The sequence below is a fragment of the Vulpes lagopus genome, chromosome 8 (assembly GCF_018345385.1).
Source record: "Vulpes lagopus strain Blue_001 chromosome 8, ASM1834538v1, whole genome shotgun sequence".
Lineage (NCBI taxonomy): Eukaryota > Metazoa > Chordata > Mammalia > Carnivora > Canidae > Vulpes > Vulpes lagopus.
Window position 1 is genome coordinate 65,008,723 of NC_054831.1, and position 25,130 is coordinate 65,033,852.

Here is a 25,130-nt window from a genome sequence, read left to right on the forward strand (position 1 = left end):
GAAGTTATTCTGTATGACACTGTGATGGTGAATATATGACATTATGCATTTGGCAAAACCCGTAGAACTGCACAACATAAGGAATGTATCCTAATGTGAACTGTGGACTTCAGTTGATAATGTATCAATATTGGTTCATCAATTTTAACAAATGTACCACACTAATTCAATATATTAAAAATAAAAAAAATTTAAATAGAGAAAATAGGATGCAAAAAGACAAGGGGTATATAAGGAGTCTCTGCAGTTTCTAATTTTTCTGTAAACTTAAAAATGGTCTAAAAATAAAGTCTTCTAAAATGTTTTATAGTACTCAAATGAAAATTCTAGATTTGAAAAGTTATCAAAATGAAAAAATATTCTGAACAGTTTCAACAATAGGTTGGAAGTGATAGAGAAAATAATCAGTGAATTTGAAAATAAATCAGTAGAAATAATTCAATCTAAATACCAGATTAGAAAAAATATTTAAGAAAAACAAACAAAACCTCAGTGATCTGTTACACCAACATACATATAATGCAAATCCCAGGGAGAAACAAGAGAGTGAAACAGATAGAAAATTAAAGGTCAATATTTCACAAATTTGGTGAAAACTATTCATCTACAGATCCAAGAAGTTAAATGAACCCCAAGTAGATGAGAGAGAGAGAGATCAGTCTACACTGTGACCTATCATGGTCACACTACTGAAAAAAGCCAAAGATGAAGAGAAAACCTTGAAAGTAGCAAGAGAAAAATAACTTATCACATACAGCAGACTGACAAAAATGATTGGCATATGACATCTCATCAAAAGCAACTGAAACCAGAAAGTAGTGGAATGACTTTCAAAATATTGAAAGGAAAAAAAAAGATTAATCAAGAATTCTATGTGCAGCAAAATTATCCTTCAAAATGTTGGGGAAATGAAGACATTAGCAGACAACCAAAGACAAAAAAACTTATTGTTCACAGATATCCATTATAAGAAATATTAAAAACAAATTTTTTTCATCTGAAAGGAAATGACACCTGATAGTAATAAAATTCAAATGGAAAAAATGAGATCAAATATGCTTAATATGTAGATAAATATAAAGACAGTTAAAATATTTTCTTTTTTCTATTCATTTATGTAAAAGCCATAAAATTATATGAAACAATAATTTAATGCTCTGTTATTTGGATCATAACACATATATTGGCAATATAGATGACAATAATGGCTCAAGGTCGGTAGGGAGGAGAAAGCTATATTGGAGCAAAATTGCTGTATTTTCCTGAAACTTAATCAGTATTAACCTGAAGTAGATTGTGATAAATTAAAATGAATATTATAACCCCTAGAGCAATCCCTAAGAAAATAACTCAAAAATAAAATTTAAAAATAATCAAGGAATTAATAACAGTACACTAATATTTCTTAAACATTAAAGAGAGTAAAGGAGGAAAATAAGGAGAAAAAAGACATAAAACATTTAGAAAATAAATAATGCAGGTATAATCCTAACCCTATTAATAAATACATCAAATATGAATACATCAAATAAATACATCAAATACATCTATATGAATAGACCAGACACTCTAATCACAAAGTACAAAAAGTAAGGATATGCTGTGTAAGATACTCACTTTAGATTCTAAGACAAATAGACTGAAAGTAAAAGAATGGAGAAAGACAGACCATGCAAACAGTAACCGTAAGAGATTTGAAGTGACCATAGCCATAAAAAACAAAAAAGTGCTACTAGACAAAAGGATGGTTGTTTCATAATGATAAAACAGTAGATTAGGAAGACAGGCTTCTAACACCAAAAACCAAAAATACATGAAGCAGAAATCGGTAGATTGAAAGGAGTAAGAGACAATCTAACAGTTTTATTGGCAAATTTCAAAAAGAGATATGGTGGCATATTTAATAGAGGACAAGATAGATCCCCCCAAAAATTTGACTATGCCTGATATGTCAACAATGGGACCCATAAACAGTGAAACAATACCTTTAAAGATCTGAGGAAAAATAACGGTCATTCTAGGATTTTGTACTCAGCAAATAAATCTTTCAAGAATGAGGGTAAAAGCACTAAGTTAAAGAGAGGACTTAGATAAATTTAGAAATGAGGAGCAGCCCAGGTGGCTCAGTGGTTTAGCAATGCCTTCAGCCCAGGGCCTGATGCTGAAGACTTGGGATCAGGTCCCATGTCAAGCTCCCTGCATGGAGCCTGCTTCTCCCTCTGCCTGTGTCTCTGCCTCTCTCTCTCTCTCTCTCTCTCTGTGTGTGTGTCTCTCATGAATAAATAAACAAAATATTTTTAAAAAAATTTAGAAATGAAAGGAGACATTACAACCAATACCATGGAAATACAAAGGATCCTAAGAGACTACTATAAACACTTATATACCAACAAACTGGAAAACCTAGAGGAAATGAACACATTTTTAACAACCTTCCAAGACTGAATCATGAAGAAGTAGAAAATCTGAATGTACCAATTACTTGTAAAGAGATCGAATCAATAATTGAAAACCTCCTTACAAATAGAAGTCTCGGAACAGATGGCTTCATAGGTGAGTTTGACCAAGCAATAAAAGAAAAATTAATACCAGTCCTTCACAAACTCTTCACAAAAAGGAAGAGTTTCCCCACAAGAATGTAAGGAAAAGAAAACCCCTGTATACTATTGGTAGGAATGTAAATTGGTACTATCACTGTGGAAAATAGTATGGAGATTTCTCAGAAACTTAAAAATATAACTACCATATATTCAACAATTTCAATCCAGGGTATTTATCCAGTAAAATGAAAAGACTAAAAAAAGTTCACCCCCATATTCACTGCAGCCTTATTTACAACAGCCAAGATGTGGAAACAATGCAAGTGTCCATTAGAGGATAAAGGGATAAAGAAGTTGTGGAATATATAATCTATAATGGAATACTTTTCGGCCATAAAAAATGAAATCATACCATTTGCAACAACATAGATTATGCTACGTGAAATAAGTCAGATAAGAATATGATCTCACCTAAATGTGAAATTTTTAAAACTTAAACACAAAAATAAGTTAATAGATACAGAAAAAACGATTGGTGGGTATCAGAGGTGGCAGGGGACAGTCAAGATGGGCAAAATTGGTGAAAGTTGTCAAATGCCACAAGCTTCTAAGTAAAAACTAAGACACAGAAATGTAATACACAATATAGTGACTATAGCTAATAAGACTGTATTACATATTTGAAAGTTACTAAAAGATTAAATCTTAAAAAGTTCTATCATTGGGGAAAAATCTATAATTATGTGTGGTGACAGATAGTAACTAGACTTACTGTGATATTCATTTTATAATGTATACAAATATTGAATTATTATGTCATACACCTGAAAGTAATATAATGTATGTTAATTACATTTCCATTTTTAAAAATGGTTATGATGGTAAATTGTATGTTATATACATTTTGCCAGAATTAAAAACAAGCAATTTTTTAAAAAAACAAAAATAAAAGTGAGAGTAAAAGGAAGACATTTTTTCAAAATAATTAAAAACTCAGAACATATCCTACCAACAGGACCTCACTAAAGGGATGCATTTTGCATATCTCAGAATAATTTGAGACATGAGAATTAAAATTTGCTGCTTTTATTATGTGTGGTTGACTTCAGAAAGTTTGAAAGTCAATTATATTTCTATATAACAGTAACAAACCATATCAAAAATGAAATTCTCAAAAAAAAAATTTAAAAAAAAAATGAAATTCTCTACTACATTTAATACAGGCTATGAATATCATAAGTGATGCATAATATAAAACATGATTAACAGACTTTAAGTCTTAAATAAATGTGGCCATCATCTAAAAAAACAACTGTCAACTGTTCAACTGACAATTACATTGACCATGATGTTTAACTTGTAAGTTTGGTTTTTTCAAAGGTCAAGGGAAAATTAAATCTTGGACCTCCCTAGCATGTGAGTAAGAAGGGGATGATTGAAATTATGTTTTCTCGGGCTTTGTACTTGTTCTAAATAAAGGAGAGAGGAAACTATTGATTATTCTTAGAATTTTTAAGAATAAACATTAATATCAAATGTATAAGGTAAACATAAAGAATAGAATGCATATCCCTAAACTTATAGAAGCAAAAGTTACAAGAATGGAGAAGAAAAAGCCTGGGTAAAGAAAAAGGAACCAAAAAGTCAAACTTAATAAAAAGAACAAAATATGACAATAGAAATATATCAAAATATATCAGTAATCTCAATTAATACAAATGAACTATTAATGTAAATCATTACATTAACAGCTTAAAAGGGAAAAAGTATATCCCAAAAGACTCAAAAAGAAAAATAAACTTTAAAAAAGCACATGATATATGTCAGAAATCATTCATGATCAAAACAGTTAACTGGGAATTAAAGGAGGAAATATATTTAAGCTGAAAAAAGTATCTGCAAAAAACCTACAGCAAATATTTTAATGACTGTTGAAATATCAAAAAAAGTATCTTTATGTTGAAGAACAAGACCAAATGCTCACCATCACCATTTGTTTTCAGCATGGCACTTCCAGTGAGCTTACCTATGACATAAGACAAGGGTTTAGAGAGGGAGAAACAAAAATCTCATTATTTGCTTCTTATGTACCTAGAAATCCAAATGAATACATATGTTATTAGAGTTAATAAGGCAGTTTAGTAAAATTAGTACATGTGAGATTAGGCTGCAAAGTTAACTTTCAATACCAAATACAGCTGAGCAGGTGAAGAATAAGTCAATCGGAGAAGGACAAACATTATATGGTCTCATTCATTTGGGGAATATAAATAATAGTGAAAGGGAATAGAGGGGAAGGGAGAAGAAATGGGTAGGAAATATCAGAAAGGGAGACAGGACATGGAAGACTCCTAACTGGGAAACGAACTAGGGCTGGTGGAAGGGGAGGAGGGTGGGGGCGGGGTGAATGGGTGACGGGGACTGAGGGGGGCACTTGACGGGATGAGCACTGAGTGTTATTCTGTATGTTGGCAAATTGAACACCAATAAAAAATAAATTTATTATTACAAAAATAAATAAATAAACTGGGTGCAAGGACCAGCATTCTCATATTTTGCTAAGTAAAGAATAAAATTTTACAACCATTCAGGCAAACTAATTGTCAGCATCTGTGAAGCTAAATACAATAGTTAGTCTTTAAATATGAACGTGTTAGTGTGATATTTTTTATCAATGTCCTTGATCGGATTGGAGAAGTTCTCTTTGATTCTTAGTTTATTAAAATGTGTTATGATGAATGAATGTTGACTTTAGTCAGGTGCTTTTTTCTGCTTCGATGGAGATGATTACACGGTTTTTCTTTGCTAGTCTGTTAAAACCATGAATTACATTGATTGACTTTCAAATGTTAGAGTACCTTTGCATTTCTGGGATATATCTTTCTTATCCATAATGTATTACCATTTCATATATTGCTAGATTTAAAATGCTAAAATTTTCTTAGAGACTTCTACAGGTATGCTCATGATAAATTTTGATGTATGATTTTCTTTTCTTGATGGTGCCATCTGGTTTTGGTGTCATAGTGATATAGCCTCATAGAATAAGTTATGCAATATTCTCTCTGCTTTTATCCTCTGGAAGACGGTAGGTAGATTTTGTGTTCTTTTTTCCTTAAATATTTCGTATGATTCACCAAAAAAGCCATCTCCAACTGGAGTTTTCATCATGGTAGAGTTTTTCATTTCCAATTCAATTTTTTTATATGCATATGCGAATACTGCCTGTATCCGTTTGAGTGGGTTTTGGTAGTTTGTATCTTTAAAGCAATTTGTACATTTCATCATGGCAGTTGAATTTGCTGGTATAAAGTTACTCGTCATAGTTCCTTTCTATGGTGACGCCCTCTCAATTCCTGATACTGATAATCTGTGTTAAGTCTCCTTTTTTTGTTTAGGCTGGCTAGATTATTATAAATTTATTCATCTTTTCATAGAAATAACTTTTGCTTGATTTTCTCTATTGCTTTTTTATCTATTTCATTGATTTTGTTCTTTATTGCTTTTCTCCTTGTTCTTATGTTTTATTTAACTTTTTTGAAGGTGGAGGTTTAGACCATTCTTTTCTTATTTTCTGGCAAAATACCTATAATATAAGCCTATGTAATACTGTAACATTCCATTTAAGCTTGTTTTAGCAACATCACTCAGATTTTCATGTCATGTTTTCATTTTTATTCAGTTCAAAATATTTGTATGCTTTTTCTTATTATTTCTTCTGTAACTCATAGGTTATTTAGATGTTTATTATTTAATATCCAAATGTTTGGGGATGTTTCAAATATCTTTATGCTGCTGATTTCTAATTTAATTTTGTTGCCATCAGAGAAAATACTCCACATATTTCCAGAACTCTGTATAGCATGCTCCTGTAATTTTTTTTTCCATGAAAATTATGCCTTTGCCTTCCTGAACTTCGAACTGTGTTTCTTTTTTATTTTTATTTTTAAAATTTTAAATTTTAAAATTATTTATTTATTTATTCATGAGAGACACAGAGAGAGAGGTGGAGACAAAGGCAGAGGGAGAAGCAGGCTCCCTGTGGGGAGCCCAATGTGGGACTCAATCTCAGGACACAAAGGTCACAACCTGAGCCAAAGGCAGATGCTCAACCACTGAGCCACCCAGGTGCCCCTGAACTGTGAGCAGACAGCCAGCCTCTATGTGAGCATCTGTTCTTTTCACTGTGGACCAAACTCCTCAAACAGTACCCTGAGTCATTTGATGTGCTCACCACATTTGTTTTTACTCTCTTAAAAACTCACACTCTTGTGCTGTCTATTGTACAATGTCTGAAAACCATCAATTCATATATTTCGTCTGTTTTCCTAGTTTTTTGGAAAAGAAGGGCAAATCTGATTCCTTTTACTGGGTGAACTGCCAAAAGCAAGCCAATAACTGTTTAAGTCAATTCTGTTTCCACACAAAGCAACAAACAAAACATATAACTTTAAAATGACACCCTAGTAGCAGAAACAAAGTAAGATACCTAAGAATATATTTAACAAAAGATGTGCAATTTGTAGAATATTATAAAACATGATAAAATATATTATATAATATGTCTTAATGAGTAAGAAGATTTAATAGTGTAAATTTATCAGTAAATTTAATGTAATGCAATTGAAAAAATTTTTTCCAGCTTTACTGACATAACACTGACACATGACATTGTATAAGTTTAAGTTATACAGTGTGCTCATTTGACAAACATATGTTGCAAAAAGATTACCACCATAGCATTTCCTTTGCTGTAAAGAGGCTTTGTAGCTTAATGTAATTCCACTTGTTTATTTTTGCTTTTGCTGCCTTAGCTCTTAGAATCAAATCCAAGACCTGTATCAAGGAGCTAATATTCTGTTTTCTTCTAAGAGGTTTTTGATTGTAGGCCTTAAGTTCAAATCATTAATCCACTTGGAGTTGATTTTTGTGCATGTTGTAAGACAGTAGTCCAGTTTCATTCTTTTGCATATGGCTGTCCAGTTTTCCCAGAACCATTTACTGAAGAGATGGTCTTTTCCCACTGTATATTCTTGGCTCCTTTGTCATAAATTAATTGTGTATTTATTTCTGGGCTCGATTCTGTGCAATTGGTCTATATGTCTGTTTTTATGCCAGTACCATATTGTTTTGATTACTGTACCTTTATAATATAGTTTGAAATAAGGGATCATGAGGCCTCCAGCTTTGTTCTTCTTTCTTAAGGTTGTTTTGCCTATTTGGGGTCTTCTGTGACTCCATGCAAATTTCAGGATTTCTTTTTTTTCTCTAATTCTGTGAAAAATGCCACCGGAATTTTTATAGGGATTGTATTGAATCTGTACATTGCCTTAGGTAGTGTGGATGTTTTAACAATATTAATTCTTCTAATGTGGGCACAAAATTCCTTTCCATTTATTTGTTTCTTCCTTAATTTCTTTCATCAATGTGTTACAGTTTTCATTGTGTAGGTCTTTCACCTGCTTGGGTGAAGTTATTCCTAAGTATTTTATTCTTTTTGATGCTATTCTAATTGGGATTATTTTCTTAATTTCTCTTTCTGGCAGTTTATTGTTAGTGCATAGAAATTCAGTGGATTTTTTATTGATTTTGTATACTGCAACTTTACTGAATTCAAAAACAGTTTTTGGTGCAGTCTTTAGAATTTCTCATATATATAATATCATGAGATATTGATTGATATTGATATTGTCTGAAATAGAGATAGTTTTACTTCTTTCTTTCCAATTTAGATGCCTTTTATTTCTTTTTTTTTTTTTCTAATTACTGTCTAGGACTTCTAGTACTACGTTGAATAAAAATGGAGAGACTGGACATTCTTGTTTTATTTCTGACCTTGGAGGAAAAGGTTTTAGCTTTTCACTGTTGGGTATAATAATAGCTGTTGCTTTGTCATATATGGCCTTTATTATGTTGCAGTATGTTCTGTCAATACTCAGTTTATTGAGAATTTTTATCATAAAGGATATTGAATTTTGTCTAATACTTTTTCTGTATCTCTTGAGATGATCACATGATTTCTATCCTTCATTAATGTGGTGCATCACATGCTTGATTTGTAAATATTGAATCTTTGCATTGCATGAATAAGTCCCACTTGATAGTGATATATAATCCTTTCAATGTATTACTGAATTTGATTTGCTAATTTTTGCTCTACGTTCATGAAGGATATTGGCCCACAGTTTTCTCTTCTTGTAATGTCTTTGTCTGGTTTTAGTATCAGAACAATGATGGTTTTGTAAAATAAGTTTGGGACTGTTCCTTCCTCTTTTCCTCTTTGGAAGAGTGTGAGTTGAATTGGTATTAAATCTTTTTCAAATATTTGGTAGAATTTACCTATGAAGCTATCTGGTCCTGAACTTTTCTTTGTTATGATCAATGAAAAATGCAATAGTTTTTGCTTTGTGTGGAACTTAGCAAGATGTTTATAAAATTTGCTTATTAGAGCAAAGGTCTAAGAATACCCAAGACACACCTTAAGAATACCCATTGTCTTCAGGGAAATAAGTCAGACAGAAAAAAGACAAATCCCATATGGTGTCACCTATATATGGAATCTAAAAAACAAAACAAATGAATAAAGCAACAAAGAAAAAGCAAAATTAGACCTATAACTAAAGAGAACAGAACCAATGGTTGCCATAGGGGAAGGTAGAGAGGTCAAAATGGGTGAAGGCAAGTGAGAGATACAGGCTTCCATTTATGGAATGAATAAGTGAGGAGAATAAAAGGTAAAGCATAGGGAATATAATCAATGATATTGTAATAGCATTGCATGGTGACAGATGGTAGCTATGATTGTGGTGAGCAAAGATTAACATATAGAGTTGTTGAATCACTGTCTTGTACACTTAAGACTAATGTAACATTGTGTGTCAGCTACACTAAAGCTTAAAAGAAAACTCGTTCAATGAGATATCCTGGTTTATAATGAATAAGATTAGAAAAATCTCTGTGGATAGATTGGGTCTCTCAACCTACCTAGATATCTATAATTTTTTTCTCCAAAACCTCGGTTTTTTCATCCATATAGTGACAGTGCCCACTTCACAGGGTAATGATCGGAATAAATTGGTTACCATGTGAAAAGTGCTTAGAACAGTGTCTGGCATTTCAGCATGTATTAGCGATTTTTATGATGATTTAGCTCTGATTATTAAGGTAGCCCTGCGCAGAGATAGACAAACAGAATCTTTAAAAAACATTCAAGAATCTATTAACGACTCACACAAAAATGGAAACAAATAAATGACAATTCTTCAGATGGAAATAAATAAATGACAAACTGATTCTTCAGAGCCATGAGAAAAGGTGAATTGTGGTGTGGTATAATTGATTGATTGACTATCTGTATGGAAAAAGTGAAAACAGATACTTTCCTCACACTTAAAAAAATGTTCACCAACTGCAGAATGTGATATGTTCATTCATTGTAATATATTCATGTCATGGATCACTATCCAAAATGAAAGTGAATGAATTACAGTATATCAGATGCAAACATATATAAATCTCAAGAAAAATAATGCTGAGCCTCAAAGTAAGTCACAGAAGGGCAAATTTTATTTGAAGTCATTTACATAAAGTAAAAGCAAAACTAAGCAATATATTATTTAGACAATTTTTGCATTTGTAAGACTTTGGGAAAAAAAAAAAAACAAAAGAATCATTGAAACTATGTCCAGGGAAGCTGTCACTTCAGAGTTCAAGAGGCACATGGCCAATTGGGAGCATGTAGAGACTTCAGATTTTTCAAAGGTAGTGTTTTATTTCTAGAACATGGCAATGGGTACACGTGTGTTCTTGTTCTATTTTGATCTACACACTTTAATATGTAACCTCTTTACATTTGCTGTACTTAAGAATTTGTTTTCCATTATCTGAAGAATATCAGAAATCTAAATATCATTTTCAGATCAGTAGTTTACTGCTTCCATCATTAAGTATTATATTTGTTATTTTAAAATTTCCTTAACCTAAAAAAAAATTCTAAGTTATAAATTTCCCATGAAGAGCCTCTCCAGAAAGCAGGCTTTTGGTGAGTTTAAAATTACAGGTCTCCTGAGGACACAAAAAGAGATGTCAAGGAAGAAGCAGGAAGTGAAAGGATCCCAGGGCTATGAAGTGACATTAAAATATAATGGAAAATAAATTTGTATTTCACAGTTTTCTTAACTCCCCATAAGTGAATAGTTTTCTTTGTCTATGAGTTGTTTTAGGAAGGAAAAGAATCATCTGAGTTATCCTTCCTTCAAATGAAGTTGGAAGACACTTCTAAAAGAGATCTTTAGAGCCTCATCTGGTTTTGTAAATTAGAAGTGTTAAAAGAGGAGAAAACACCAAACTTCTCTTTAAGATAGATTTGTTAAAAAAAAAAAAGAGAGAGAGAGATGCTGCTCTATGTCTCTACATAAATACCTATATTGCCTTGTTTGCAAGCATGAGTCTGCAGAGATATGAAGGTTATAGATATTCTCACCCAGTATAGAGTAAATTCTTCCTTTCATTCACTCTAAAGAGTATTCAGGGTCTGGTGCGAACTTCTTTTGTTCCACAAAAACAAGTGCAGGGTGCTCAATGGATATTTATTTATTGATTTATTGATTTATTTTGATCTTTATTTAAAAAATGGAAACACTCTACTGCAGGAGCTTCTATAAAATAATTCACTGAAAATTTTGGAAAATAAGGGCCAAAAGATTCGTTAGAAAAGATTCTGAAGCTGTGGGGGGAAATCTGCCCCTCATTTTGAAGAGAGTTTGCTATGCCTTCCAAGAAAAAGAGATGCTTTCCAGGGGGATCTAAAGGCCAGTGCCAGAAAACCAAAGAGCCAGGAGACGAGTTCTGGAAAGGTGGCTCAGAGTCTTTTTGAGACAAATCCATCTTTAACTTGCTCTTTGCTATGAGAGGAGTAGTTTGTGTTTGTTTTCTTCAAGACTGTTGGGGAGAGAGAATGCAATTAAGTTCCCTTACAGGGGAACTTTTTTTTTTTGCGTTCCTTTACAATGGTTTGCAGTGCAAGGGGTGATGCTGTGTCTCTCCTCTGGTAGCAGGATGACTCTGGACAGCTACTTAAATGTAGCTTGTGAAAAAAGAATTTGCATTGCCCAAGCTACAGAAAATTGAAGAAATGGACAAAGTAGATCATTGTCTAGCCCTATGTTCATGAGGCAGGGAGGTTAAATGGAGTATCCACTGTGTGTAAATAGGAATTTGAATTATTTTTTCTTGCAGGAAAATATACATAATGTTAAATTTACTACTTGGGCCATTTTTTATTTTTGTTTTTTATTTATTTTTAAAGATTTATTTATTTATTTGAGAGAGAATAAGTGAGCATGCATGAGCAGGGGGAGGGACAGAGGTCGAGAGAGAATCTTTAACAGACTCCCCACTGAGCTTAGAGCAGTCATAGGGCTCAATCCCATGACCCTGAGATCATAACCTGAGCCAAAATCAAGAGCTGGACACTTAAGTGACTGAGCCACTGAAAGTGTCCCCATTTTGGCCATTTTTAAATGTATAGTTCTGTGACATTAAAGTACATTTGTAGGGATGTCTGAGTGGTTCAGTGTTTCAGCATCTGCCTTCAGCTCAGGCGTGATCCCGGGATTAAGTCCCACATTGGGACTTAAGCTCCCTGCAGGGGCTTCTCCCTCTGCCTATGTCTCTGCCTCTCTCTCTCTCTCTCTGTCTCTCTCTCTCTCTCTCTCTGTCTCTCGTGAATAAATAAATAAAATCTTAAAAACAAATGATACAGTGCATTTGCATTGTTGTGGAACCATCAGCACCAGCCATCTCCAGAACTTTCTCACTTCTGTATTGAAACTCTTCTCACGAAATGCTCCAGCCCAGCCTTCCTCCAGCCCCAGTATTTTTCTTTCTTACTCTATGTATGTGACCACTCTAGGTACATCATAAGTGGGTTCATGTAATATTTGTCCTTTAATGACTGGCTTATTTTACTTAGCATAGGGTCCTCAAGGTTCATTCATTTTGTTATAGCATATGCCAGAATTTCCTTCCTTTTTAAAGGCTGGATAATATTCCATTATTATTATATGGATGCACCACATTTTGTTTATCTACTCATCCATTGATGGACACTTGGGTTGCTTCCACCTTTTGGCTACTGTAAATAATATACTGCTGTGAACGCGGGTGTACAAATATCTGCCCAAGTTCCTGTTTTCATTTCTTTTGGGTGTATCCTTATAAGTGGAATTACGGGATCATATGGTAAATCTATGTTTAATTCTCTAAGGAACCAGCAACACCATTTTCCACAATTGGCTGCACAATCTTATATTCTCATCAAGATTGCACAAGGATTTCAGTTTCTCCACATCTTTGCCAACATTTATTAGTTTCTGATTTTTTTTTGGTCATAATTATCCTAATGGTTGTAAAGTAGCATCTCATTCTGGTTTTGATTTTCATTTCCTTAATGATTTGCGACATTGTTTCTTCTTATGTGTTTGTTGGCTTTTAATTTTTAAACATATGTGATCTAATATTCAAAGAAAAGAGGCATTTCCCAATTTTTACTACTTTTTTTGATGCCCAGCTTCTTTATTACTTTGGTGTAAAATTTATGGAGGTTTTAATAAAGAAAAAAAGGAAATGTAATCTTTAAACATATTTAAAGTCAACAATGTATGTTGTCTTTGTTGGTGAATCATATGACCCTCCCTCATGCTGTTTAAATGGATGCACTTTCTCTTAACTCATCCTTCATCAAAAGTCAATTGACCATCAGGTGCCTGGGTGACTCAGTAGGTTAAGCATCCAACTCTTAATTTCAGCTCAGGTTATGATCTCAGAGTCATGAGACTGAGCCCAACATCTGGCTCCATGCTCAGCAGAGAGTCTGCTTAAGGTTCTTTCTCCCTTCCTCCCTCCCTCCCTTCCTCTCTCTCTCCTTCTTCCCCTCCCCCCACTTACACACTTTCTCTCAAATAAATAAAATCTTTTTTAAAAAAGTTAATTGAACAGAACACTAAGATGTTATTTTATCTTCATATTTTGATTAAAAGTTAACAATTTTTTTAAAAGCTAATTGAACATGTAGAATTTCCCCAGAAGGTTTAGCACATTGTTAATTTAATTCAATTTTGCTCTTTCACATCATGATTAGTTCTACCCCCCTACTGCCACTAAATCAAAACCTATAGGAACCAGAAAGGTATCTTAGAAAAACATCACACATCTTTTGAGCTAAATGTCATTCCATATTTGCACAAGTGCCTACAAGTTCTGAAAAAAACTCTTCTTACTTTTTTCTTTTTTGAGATTTGGCTTTTATTAACCTGGAAAATTCAATATGTGGGATGTTTCATAATGATTAAGAGCATGAGCAAAGTAATTTGAAATTATACAAAGACCTGCCACCTTTTTTATGTTATAGCAAGAGACTTCATAAGCTCATGCACTTGTCAAAAGTCATTGTGATGCTGCTTCACTCCTTGAAGTCTTCAGTTTTCTTTGTTGTTTTCCTCCTCAGAACTACGTAGTTCTAATTAGAATTCTTTTTAAAGGAAGGGGAAATAGTTTTCTATCAGGATTGCCTTGTTTACAATTTGGAGTGAGTAAAGGGTACTACTCATTAGAATTACAAGTGTTTAAACCTTGTGGGTAAATCTGAATACACTATTATTACTAAGCTACTCATAAGAATGATGTTTAGATTGTCTTACGTTTCTGGGATCTTGTATACCTTAAGTGGCACCTTCAATAATATCCCTGAAGGCCAGCCTCATAAGAAATGGCTTCTCTTTACTTCAGGATTCAACTCTTAAATATAAAATTTTAACTTGCACTTAGAGCTGATACAACTCTTAAAATAGAACATGGAAAACCTTCTGTGACTACAGAATTCCAGCCTCCGTCACACAACCTGGCTGTCTAACACATTTTTGTACGACTTTTCCAAACTGCTTCCAAATCTACTGTTGTTTCAGATAAGTCATTCAGTCTTCTATGTATGGGAGTGTTTTGCAATAAAAACCAGAGAAGTTCTTCTTGGCACTGACAGTCTTATAATTTTGAGACTCTTTTACAATATAGAAGTGCAGATGGATGACATCATGGTGTAAAGCAACTTTCAGTGGACTCGTAAGAAATGCCTTTTAAAGAATTCTTAGAAATTGGAGTTGTTAAATCAAGAAATCCTTATAGCATTTAACCAGGAAATTGAGAAATCTCAACTTACAAGGCTTTGTCTTGAATCTATGAAGCATGAAAAACTTTACAAGTAAAGTTCAGAGTACAGATTTGGTTAGCCTTGCGCTCGAACCATGCCTCCCACGTGGCAACCTATGCACATTAACTATTGGCACAAAATGGCAAAACATGATATAACCCAGCTAGCCAAAGAGATGGGTGCTACTCCTGTCCTCTTGCATTTCATAATTAAGTTAGAACCAATATTGGGTGTTTGTGAAGTCCATCTGAGATTCTCCTTGAGTCCCTGAATGTGATATAAGGTCCAAATAGTGGAGTGAGGTAATTTGAGAAATTGTTCACATCTGCTTTGGAGCCAAACCACAAAGTGTGCTCATCTAGACATAGAGGGAGGCCAGGAACCCATACAGCAAGTTTTGTATAAGGAGACAGGAATCAGAATGATATCGTCATTCACAAACGGTTAATTTGCTGCTATTGCACAAGGATCAACAAACTATGGCTAACTTTCTCTGGCCAGCTGTTTTCGTAAATAAAGTTTTATTGGAACACAGTCTCGCCCAATCATTTCTGCTTTCACACTCTGAGAGCAAAACTGAATAATTGCAACAAGGACCATATGGCCCACAAAACTGAAAATATTTACTGGCTGACCCCTTACAGAAAAAGTTTGCTGACCACAGCTATGGGTAGATTTTGCTAGGATACCACAGCAATGTTTAGTCAGGACAAAGAGGAAAATTGGTCATTTATAACCATACCAATGGTGACCTTTAATTCATGTGTTATTTTACAATTGTCCAAGTGCTTTCATATTGATTGTATCCCTTGATTGTTGAAAAAACAAAACAAAACAAATCCAAACAAAAAAAAGAGAGCCAGATACCATGACACTTTCTTCAAGGTGATTTGGTCTTGAGAGGTGAGGTGACTTCTGTGGTTGCACAACAAATTGGGGTGTCTGATCCTAAGGAACTCGAAAAGGGAGAGCTTAGAAGTCAGACAGATCTCACCAAGTTGTTTTTCTTGACACCTGGCCAGAAAGCCAGATCTGGAGGCAGGGATGGGAGAGGTCAAGAGGACCAAGTGAAGCCAAGGCTGAGCCACCTATAATCTTTAGGAGAGCATGGCTGCCACTGTCCAGCTCTTCTACTGATGTGCATGGGCTCGTGGGCCCCATGTGAAACTGCTCACTCACATCCTCCAGACTGCTACCCTTTCCATCTGCTCCCCCACACAGGATGCTGTGCTTCTAGACTGGAGTAGCATGATCCCCATGATGTTGAACTCAAGCAGACGTCCTATCCCCAGCTCTTGGAGCTACAGGGTGATGGGGGGGTAGAGTGAGGGGGCATGCATTCTGGCTTTTGGCACATGTCCTCTGAGGGCCGAGGCACTTTTCCCAGGTGGCGCCATGGTAACTGAACAATCATTGCATACCCTCACTCAGTGCATGGTATGGATTGCAGCCAGACTTTTTGATTACTCGAGCAGAGGGCTGACCCTGCAGTCAGATTAACTGAGTTCAAATCCCAGCTTCTGTATGAATTGTATGTGAGATCTTGAGTGAGTTTCTAAGCCTGTGAGTACTTCAGTTTATTCATCTGTAAAATGGGGTAATAATAGTACCTGCCTCTTAGGGTGCCTGTGAGGGATAAATGACTTAGAACAGTTTGAGTATGTAATAAATATACAGCAAGTGTTAACCATTGCTATTAATGATCATCATCATCTCAAGGAGAGCTGGGACCCTGAAGTAGCCTATAGTTTTCTTCTTGAGCAGCATCTTTATGGTCCTTATGGAACTTGTTGCCTTTACATCCTTAATTATATGTGAATTGTCACATACATCTTCTCCGTCACCCAAAGGATATCCTGCAGGTTGGAAAGAAAATAGAAATTAGGAAAACACACACTCTGTCTGCAACAGCAAGGTGTTGGCATTGGAAAGATACCAATCATCTAGCTTCAAAGGCAAAGTGTGGCTGACTGTGAATCTTTGGAAGGACAGGGTAAAGAAATTCACATTTATTGAGTACCATCATGTGCCAGAGAAGGTGCGGATTTGTCACTTTAGTTGAATCACTGTCTCAATCTTATTGATGAGAAAGAACTTGCCCGAGGCTGAGCTCAATATAGAATTTAGAAGTAACTTCATGTCCAATTGATTCCAAAATGTATACTCTTTCCAGCACATAATTCTGCCTCTGATAAAGTGCTAAATAGCTGTGCATTTATCAACTATAAATGGGGAATGGCATGGTATTTACACTTGGAGTGGAGTCGTATGATCACATATTCATAGAACCTTTTTATAGTTCAGAGATAGTTTGTGTAGACTCTCCCTAAGGGAACACAAAATAATTGAAGTTGGAAATAGGTTAACCCTAAGTCATAAAAATCACTGACAGAGGAAACCAAGAGGAAAATGGTTACCCTTAGTGGAGAAGGGGTTGTGTGCTCCTGGTACGGGCTCTGTGTTCAATTGGTGGAAGGAATTCTTCAGCCTAGAAAAATATGACCTCTTGAACACTTTATTTTTATATCACTATCAGTTTTTTAGAAAGCATGGTAATTACAGATATTCATTTGTTCATTAGAATAAAGTCTAAGCTCTTTAAAAAGTAAAATAATTTATGGGGCACCTGGGCGGCACAGTGGGTTAGGTGTCAGACTCTTGATTTCTGCTCAGGTCATGACCTCAGGGTCTTGAGATTGAGCCTCACATTGGGCCTTGAGCTCAGCGAAGAGTCTGCTGGAGATTCTCTCTCCTTTCCCCTATGCCCCTCCTCTTACACGCACTCTCTCTCTAAAATAAATAAATAAATCTTTTTTAAAAAAGAAAAATAATTTATACTTCCTTCCCAGACTCCTCCACCTCACCACACACACACGCACACAACTCCCACACATACACTCATGTCCAATGTCACCAGAACACTCAACTCTTCTTATCAATCAGTAGGTACCCCATGGTAGCCCAAACAGGTATGGAAATTATATTCTTCTGTTTCCTTCTTTTCCATCGTGTTCTATAAACAGCAGGAGAAGTAATCATGTAGGTGGGCATTCACTACATGGTCAACTTCGGGAATATGATATAGGAATGTACTAAGGCGAGGAAATTTTTGCTTGAACTAATGCCTGGAAACTGAATGCAGTATGCTCTCCACGGTAATTTCAATTGCACATCTGGTGCATTTTTGTATATTGTACCTGAATAGGTGGGGTAATATTTACATTCATTTCCCACTCCTAGGCTGTCTGTCCGGTGTCTAGTCTGTGCATGCTTGGAAGTTCCGTATGTGTGTGTGTGTGTGTGTGTCTTTTACATTGCATATTCTAGCATCTGCCGTTCACTCTGAGTTGAAGCATTTACCATTGCAAAACTGTCACCAGGGTCTTCAAAATACACATTTACATTCCACAGGTCTAGTAAATGGGGTTATGTGGCTGCATGATGCCTTTTGTTTAAAAGAAATCCAGCGGCAGCCCAGCACTTTCCATACAGCTGCACTTTCTGCCGTAATTGTGGCAGTTGAAGAGTGAAGCTCAAAGGAATGTTTAGAATCTGCTGCCCCAGCAGGTAATATTCTGGGGTTGGTTCTTTTTATTGTTGTTTTTTCTGCTCTTTAAAATGTCCAAACCTTCCCGCTTGGCTAGACCTTTCTTTGCTAATGCAGCTTCTAAGCAGCCATCACCTCGAAGGGACGATTTGAACAGCAAACAGAAAAAAATCAGTGTAGGTGAGAAGATTTTGAGAACTGGAAATGAAGGAAATTTGGTCAAACAGCAGCAGGTGCAAACGGCAGCCACTCCTGCTCAGCGGAAGGCTTCACCACATAAAGGTAATGTTTTAAATTGGCTGCTTTTGTCAGCTTATACTTGGAAACTTCTTTCTTAATAATACTGCCAGATAACTTAAATGAGGGAGACTTTTTACGGTTTCAAAAACTTGTCCGATTGTGTGAGTATGACATTTTCTAAAATCCTGGAGTGTGTTGCTAACATAACCAATAATGTGGAAGATGAAGGTGATAGAACTTTCCTTCATTAATTAAGGAATGATAAAAGAAAAACTGAGTGTTTTCAATTTTTTTTGAGAATGACATTTTATTCTTGGTTGTGTGATAGAGTCTCTCATAATTCAGTTATACTCCTATGAAGTTTCTTTTTTATTGCTTGGCTATATGAAAAGCAACCAAAAAAGAAGAGACATGTCCTAAACCTACATCATTAACTGGCCAGAGAATTTTTGCATGCTTAATTTTTTGCAGTGTCTTTTTAAAATGAGCTTGTGTCTGAAATCTAACGATGTGATTCCCTGCCAAGCATGACAAAAATCTCTGCTAGCTTTGTTACCTGGAGCAATTAAGTGAGCTTTCTGAGTGGTGTATCTACTTAGCAAGAATACTGTTGAATATTTGACCTGGAATTGAGACATGTGGTAACCAAACTTTTATTATCCTAGGGTCCAAAGTCACAGAGGGCAATAAGACCATAGCTCAAAGTAGAAAAATTGTTTTCTCCATTATATCAAGGACTACATATTAAAAACTAAGCAACATTTATAGTAGTTATTTTTTAATTACATTTTGAGCTCTCTATCAAAAGTGTAATTTTTGACAGTATGATTTTATAGTATAATAAAAAATTGCTTTATATTCTCATTCTTATAACTGAAAATTTCTACTTTAGAGAAAAAAATCAGTTTATTTTATGATTTTAATCCTGACCTCCTCTCTATTAAAAATTATTACAAATGAATATGCAAAGATATATTTTTGTGCCATGTACTAGTTCAAAGATGCAAATTTCTGTCTGGAAATTTCAATTCTTTTCTTAACTTGGATTATTATTATTCTATCCGCCCTGATCAATAGAATGCTTGTACAGTAACTATTTTATTGACCAAAATACTTTGTATAAGACACATATAGTGAACACAGAAAGACTGGAGAAGTATTGATGATAGTTGCTCAGTAGAGTGAATTTTGGTTACTTAAAAGGAAAGTTCTCTTTGAGGTTAATATGTGTAAAAAAGGAATGTAAAAAATTCTTCTAAATTTTTGTAAAAAAAATCTTCTAAAAAAAGGAATTCCAGCCACCTCAAATTGAGAAGTATTCAGACATTTAAAGATGTATACATCTGCATCTGAAAAAGTTATGCTCAGGGAGGGACTTTTAAGACAAACAATCCAAGCTAGATGCTATTCCAAAGATTTTTCAAAATACCTTCTTTTGACAACCTGTGAGGGTACCTTTGATTAGACTTAGTGGGTGAAAATAAGTGTTTCTCTGAAAACAAATTTGTTTGGGGGGTTAGTGAAAAGTCGTTTGAAACCAAGGATGATTATTGAGTTGCAAGGTCGATATAGATAATACATATTTTTGTAAAAAAAAAAATGAACTGGGAGCAGATTATAAAATAACGTGGTGGTGTTTTTCTTTGCATCTCCCTGAGAGGATTCAGGCTATCCAAAAGGAGAGCTCTACCACCAAAGTTTTAAAATCGGCAGCAAGACTGGATCATTTTGAAAGATAACACTCATCAGAATATGTATTTTATTAACATTTTTAATACTTGTTTTAATCAGAATTCTCTTTTTCATAGCCACACCTCATATCACGTAGTACCAATAGAAACCTTCCATTATTGGAGAACAGGACAAAAACTCTATAGGATAGCCCTGTGTTGTATTAGGTTTTTATTTAAGGTGGTTGTCATTAAGATCAAGAAATCCAAACAACAGTAATGCCATCCTAGGCTTGTGTTGAGCTTGTGTGGGTTCTTGCCCATCACATTACGATCTAAGGGTTGGTTCTTTAGAATGCTTATTTTATCAGGTCCACAGAGTTTAGTTTAGTCTGTGTAGTTTCTTATGTATCTGACATGCGTTTATCCCCCCTTGTATAATTTGTTTAGTTATATAAGTATATTATGGTAATTTTAAGCTTTTTAAAGTTTGTCCCTCATTTAGTTTATTTCCTAAATTGATGCAGTGATATTTCCCTTCACTGCTTTTCCATGTCTCCCTCCTCTTAAATTTTATCTGTACTTTTGTTTACATATTAAAAAGGTTAATGGTAGTTACTTTTTGGTTAACATATTTCAATCTTCCATGGTTTACCTACTAATTCTATGAGTTGAAAATCAATAAAGTGTATAGCTAAGGAGACCTCATATTGTTATTGGTAAGCCAAACAAGTGTGCTGTAATCATTTCTCTTACAGTCTTTCCCTTCTCAGCGCTTTGGATTCTCCCAAGGACAGTATAGATATGATCATATTCCCAGAACTCCCTTTCCTTTCAGGTACTTCTCTCTGTATCCTTTAGTCCTCCTGCCCTCCTCTTTCCTGATGGATTTCTCATGTCTTAGATTACTTCTTCATTTGGCTGAAGCACATCCCCAAGAAACTTCCTAAGAAGAGAAAAATGGGAAGTAAGCCTTCTGAATTTTTACATGTCCAGCAAATATCTTGATTCTCTTTGTTTTTGTTCATGTTTTTGCATTTCAGTGATAGCTGGAATAGGATAGATTTTTAGACAGAAAATAATCTTTCCCTCATAACATTAAAGGCCTTTCTCCATTACCTTTTGGGATCTAGAAGTGTTGATGAGAAGTCCCATGTTGTTCACACATTCACACATTCCTTTGTAGGTGACTTTTCCTTTCTTTCTTGAAGCTTTGAGGATATCCTCTTTATCCTTGATATTCTGAAATTTCATCTTAAAGTGTGGGTCTTTCCCATTTATTTTGACTGAATACTTGGATGGGCACTTTTAATTTAAAGAATAGTGGCTTCTGTTTTGTGAATTCTTTTTTTTTATTAATTCTTTGATAATCCCCTCTTCTGTATTTGCTCAGATTTTCTCATTACAGTACTCCTATGAGTTGGCTATTGAATTTACTGCATCAATTTTTTGATCCTTGTCTTTTCCTTATTTTTTTAGCTCTGTCTTTTTTTTAAGATTTTATTCATTTATTCATGAAAGACATACAGAAAGAGAAAGAGAGAGAGAGAAAGAGGCACAGGCACAGGCACAAGGAGAAGCAGGCTCCATGCAGGGAGCCCGACATGGGACTTGATCCCAGGTCTCCAGGATCAGGCCCTGGGCTGAAGGCAGCACTAAACCGCTGAGCCACCCGGGCTGCCCTAGCTCTGTCTTTTTATGCTATCTAGATTTTCTTAACCTTATCTTCCAAGTCTTCTAATTTTGATCATCATGATATTTTTAATTTCCAAGAAGCTTTTCTTGCACTGATTATTTTAAGACCGAAACACATGGTGTCATTCTTCTGTCTATAAGCAGTGGATCTGTGTGTTTTATTTACCTGTTACAGTTATACTTGATGGTACCATACACTCATGTTTAATGATGCAGCCACACCCCTGTAATGGTGTGCTTTCCATTCCGAGTCAATGGTCTAGACTAGCTCTAGAACCAAAGACACTGGCAGTCAATAAATGTTAGGACAGCAATGTTCAGTAATTTTCACCCATGAAATGCTCTCCTTATGATGAAAACTCACCAAATGAAAGAATATTGAAGAATGTGTTGATATGTGTCAACAATTTTATTCAGGATGAGGGTATAAGTCATTTGAGAATGTGGCATTTCTTCCTGGGATTTCTCTGTTCTCCTGAATTCTACTTGAGGTATATTTCTGCAAAATTCTTTTGTCTCGATTTTATTTACTTACTTATTTGGCCTCTTAACTATTGTTCTAAATAAAGAAAAAACATTTTTTAAAGAAGTATACATGAACATTGACCAGTAGCTTAGCTTGAAAATATAGATGTTGATGGCAATGATATCTGAGCTCTTCCTGTGTGCCCAGTACACTCCTTTTTTTATAATTAATTTATTATTTATAAATTTATTTATTTTTGGGGGGGGATAGCAGGGGAGAGGGGCAGAGGGAGAGAGAGAGAGAGAGAGTCTCAAGCAGACTCTATGCTGGGCGTGGACACAGGGTGTGATCTCATGACCTTGAGATCACCACTGGTACCAAAACCAAGAGTCAGATCCTAAACTGACTGTGCACCCGGACCTCCATGCCCAGCACACTTCTAAGCACAATAAATGTATTGTCTTTTCTTGTACAATCCTAACAGCAATCCTATGATGGAGTACTATTACTTTCCCTCTTTTAGATGAGGAAACTGAGACAAGAAGCCTCAGTTATTTGCTCAACATCATGAAGACAGAAAAAGGTAGAAGAGAACTCTAGTTTCTGGAAATATTTATTCCTGACCTGGCACCCTTAACCACTATGCTAAAGCACCTTTCTATAAAGAAAACAATTTGTCCATCAAAAAAGTTAATATAAAAAAGGTTAATATAATTAAAACCTTGTGATTGGACAGTCTGATCTCCAGGAAAAAAAACTGGTGACATTCTGTAGTTCAGAATGTGCTTTTCTGGTTTCAGCCTTTTTACGTGTTGTCCCAGATTTCTGTTTCTTCAACAAATGAAAAGGGAAAAGAACAAATTACAGTTAAAAAATTTATCACAATATGGTAAATATTTTTCTAATAGTGAGAAATGAAAGGATACATGAATGGAAGACCTTGCAGTTCTACTATGTATACTCATGCCTACAGACTTGAGTGTCACAGCACACACATACACACACACACACACACACACACACACACACCAGAAACACAAAAACTCTGCATACAATTCAAGAAAGGCTCTTGCATCACACATGACCTGGTGGTCCAAGTACAAGCCTGTAGGCCAAAAATAAGTCAAGTCTCATTCTTCTCTAACACAGGATCCCTCTGTGGCCTTGAGCAAGGCCATTATCCCTCTTGACTGAGTTTCATTAACCATTAAAGAATAATAATACATGCTTTATGGCAGGGAGTAGTGGTGAGGATTAATGACTTAGTGTGTATCCAGCGCTTTCAAGAGCACATGTTCTGTGTGGATAGTCTAAGTTAAGCACAGTGGAGTCTCTATTTACCTTCAATCACTGTGGGAGGTAAAAACTTACTCTCTCAAAAATATCATATATGTACCTACCCCAGGAAAATTTCACAGTAAACCCTTGATGCATGCTTTAAATTATTCTTTATGCACAAGGGTAATATCACATATGTCTTATTTGCCATCCTACAGGTTGATTGAGATTGTGAATACCTGGAACTCAGTTGTCCCTGGCTATAAGTAGAAAATATTAATAACCAGAGCATAAAAAGTATGTTTTCTCTATAGTAGGGTGCAGATTCATTCTGGATACTACTGCTGAGTGCAGTGACATTATAGCCTTAGGTTATTGTGGCTATAGTTAGGCAGAGCCTCTAAAAGGTGTACTCACTATACTACTTTTCCATGTAACAAGTTGATGATACCAGTAAATAGTCAATACTCATTGGTAGGGTCTGTACTTTGTGTAATATTTTCCAGAGGCAGCAGTGGATTTGTACTAATCATGCACTTTACTTTATCTGACTGCCTCTGACCAATCCATTCATTTTTGAGGAGAGCTAAGATAAAGGGCATAGTATTTAATATAGCAATGGTAAATTATGCTTATAGTTATTGAATTCATAGCTTTGGCTCATTGTTGCTACCAGTTAGTCCAGAGTCATGCATGACACGTCAGTATAGACCAATAAATCTCTCTTCATCCTCTTCCTGAAACTCCCATGGCTTACCCAGGAAGTTGTTTTACAAATAAAAATGAAACCTACTTAATGCTGCATACTGGTACTTAATGGGAATTTTCTCCACCTAGATATGATATGAGCTATGACTGTATGAATATTAAAAATTAACATTTATTTCTGGAGTTCTCCTTATTTTCCTTTATTAATTTTGTCTATGTTTGTCTTCTACCTATTGGTAAATGAGCAGTAAGAAATATAAGTAACACGTGTTCTCATATTTCTCATATTGCCTACCGGATTCTGTTAAAATTTAGGGTGTTGGGAAAGGAGTATGAGATTACCCCTTTAAATTAATCCGGGGATTTCTCTGAACTAATCTGTGCATTTTCAGTTACTCTGACATAGTCCATTTAGTCTATAGAGGTCAATAACTCACAAGTCTGCTGAAAACTTAAATGCACCTGCATCAGAGAAGCATGGGCTGCTGAGGAAAAAGAGAATTCATAGTCTTAGAATTTTAGAGTGGGATAAAAACTTAAAGATCACCTCATTTATCTCTCTCTTTTGATACATATGGAAAAAGTCTAGTTACTTCTTTTGATCAAGACTAGGGATGCACCATCTTGAGCCAATGTCTTCTAACTTGGTGATTTTTATCTTACCATATATCTTAAGCAGAAAGGCAAAAATGGCTAGAACACCTTCAGATTTCCCTTGAAATGTTCACTTCCTTGACATGGACTCCTTCTGTCCTCTGATATATAGTGTCTCCTGTACTGT

At 35.0% G+C, this 25,130-nt stretch overlaps 1 protein-coding gene across 2 annotated transcripts in view; it reads left to right on the forward strand.

The window, feature by feature from the left end:
* The window catches only part of KIAA1217 (KIAA1217 ortholog), a 464,836-nt gene that overhangs the window by 13,311 nt on the left and 426,395 nt on the right, over nt 1–25,130 (forward strand). The window contains exon 1 of one of the 2 annotated variants that reach the window (XM_041765782.1): nt 18,435–18,574. The exons of the other annotated variant lie outside the window; for it this stretch is intronic. The gene's annotated coding sequence lies outside the window, so the exon portion shown is untranslated. Of the gene's footprint in view, nt 1–18,434; nt 18,575–25,130 lie in introns of those variants that run through there. 2 annotated transcript variants of the gene reach the window in all.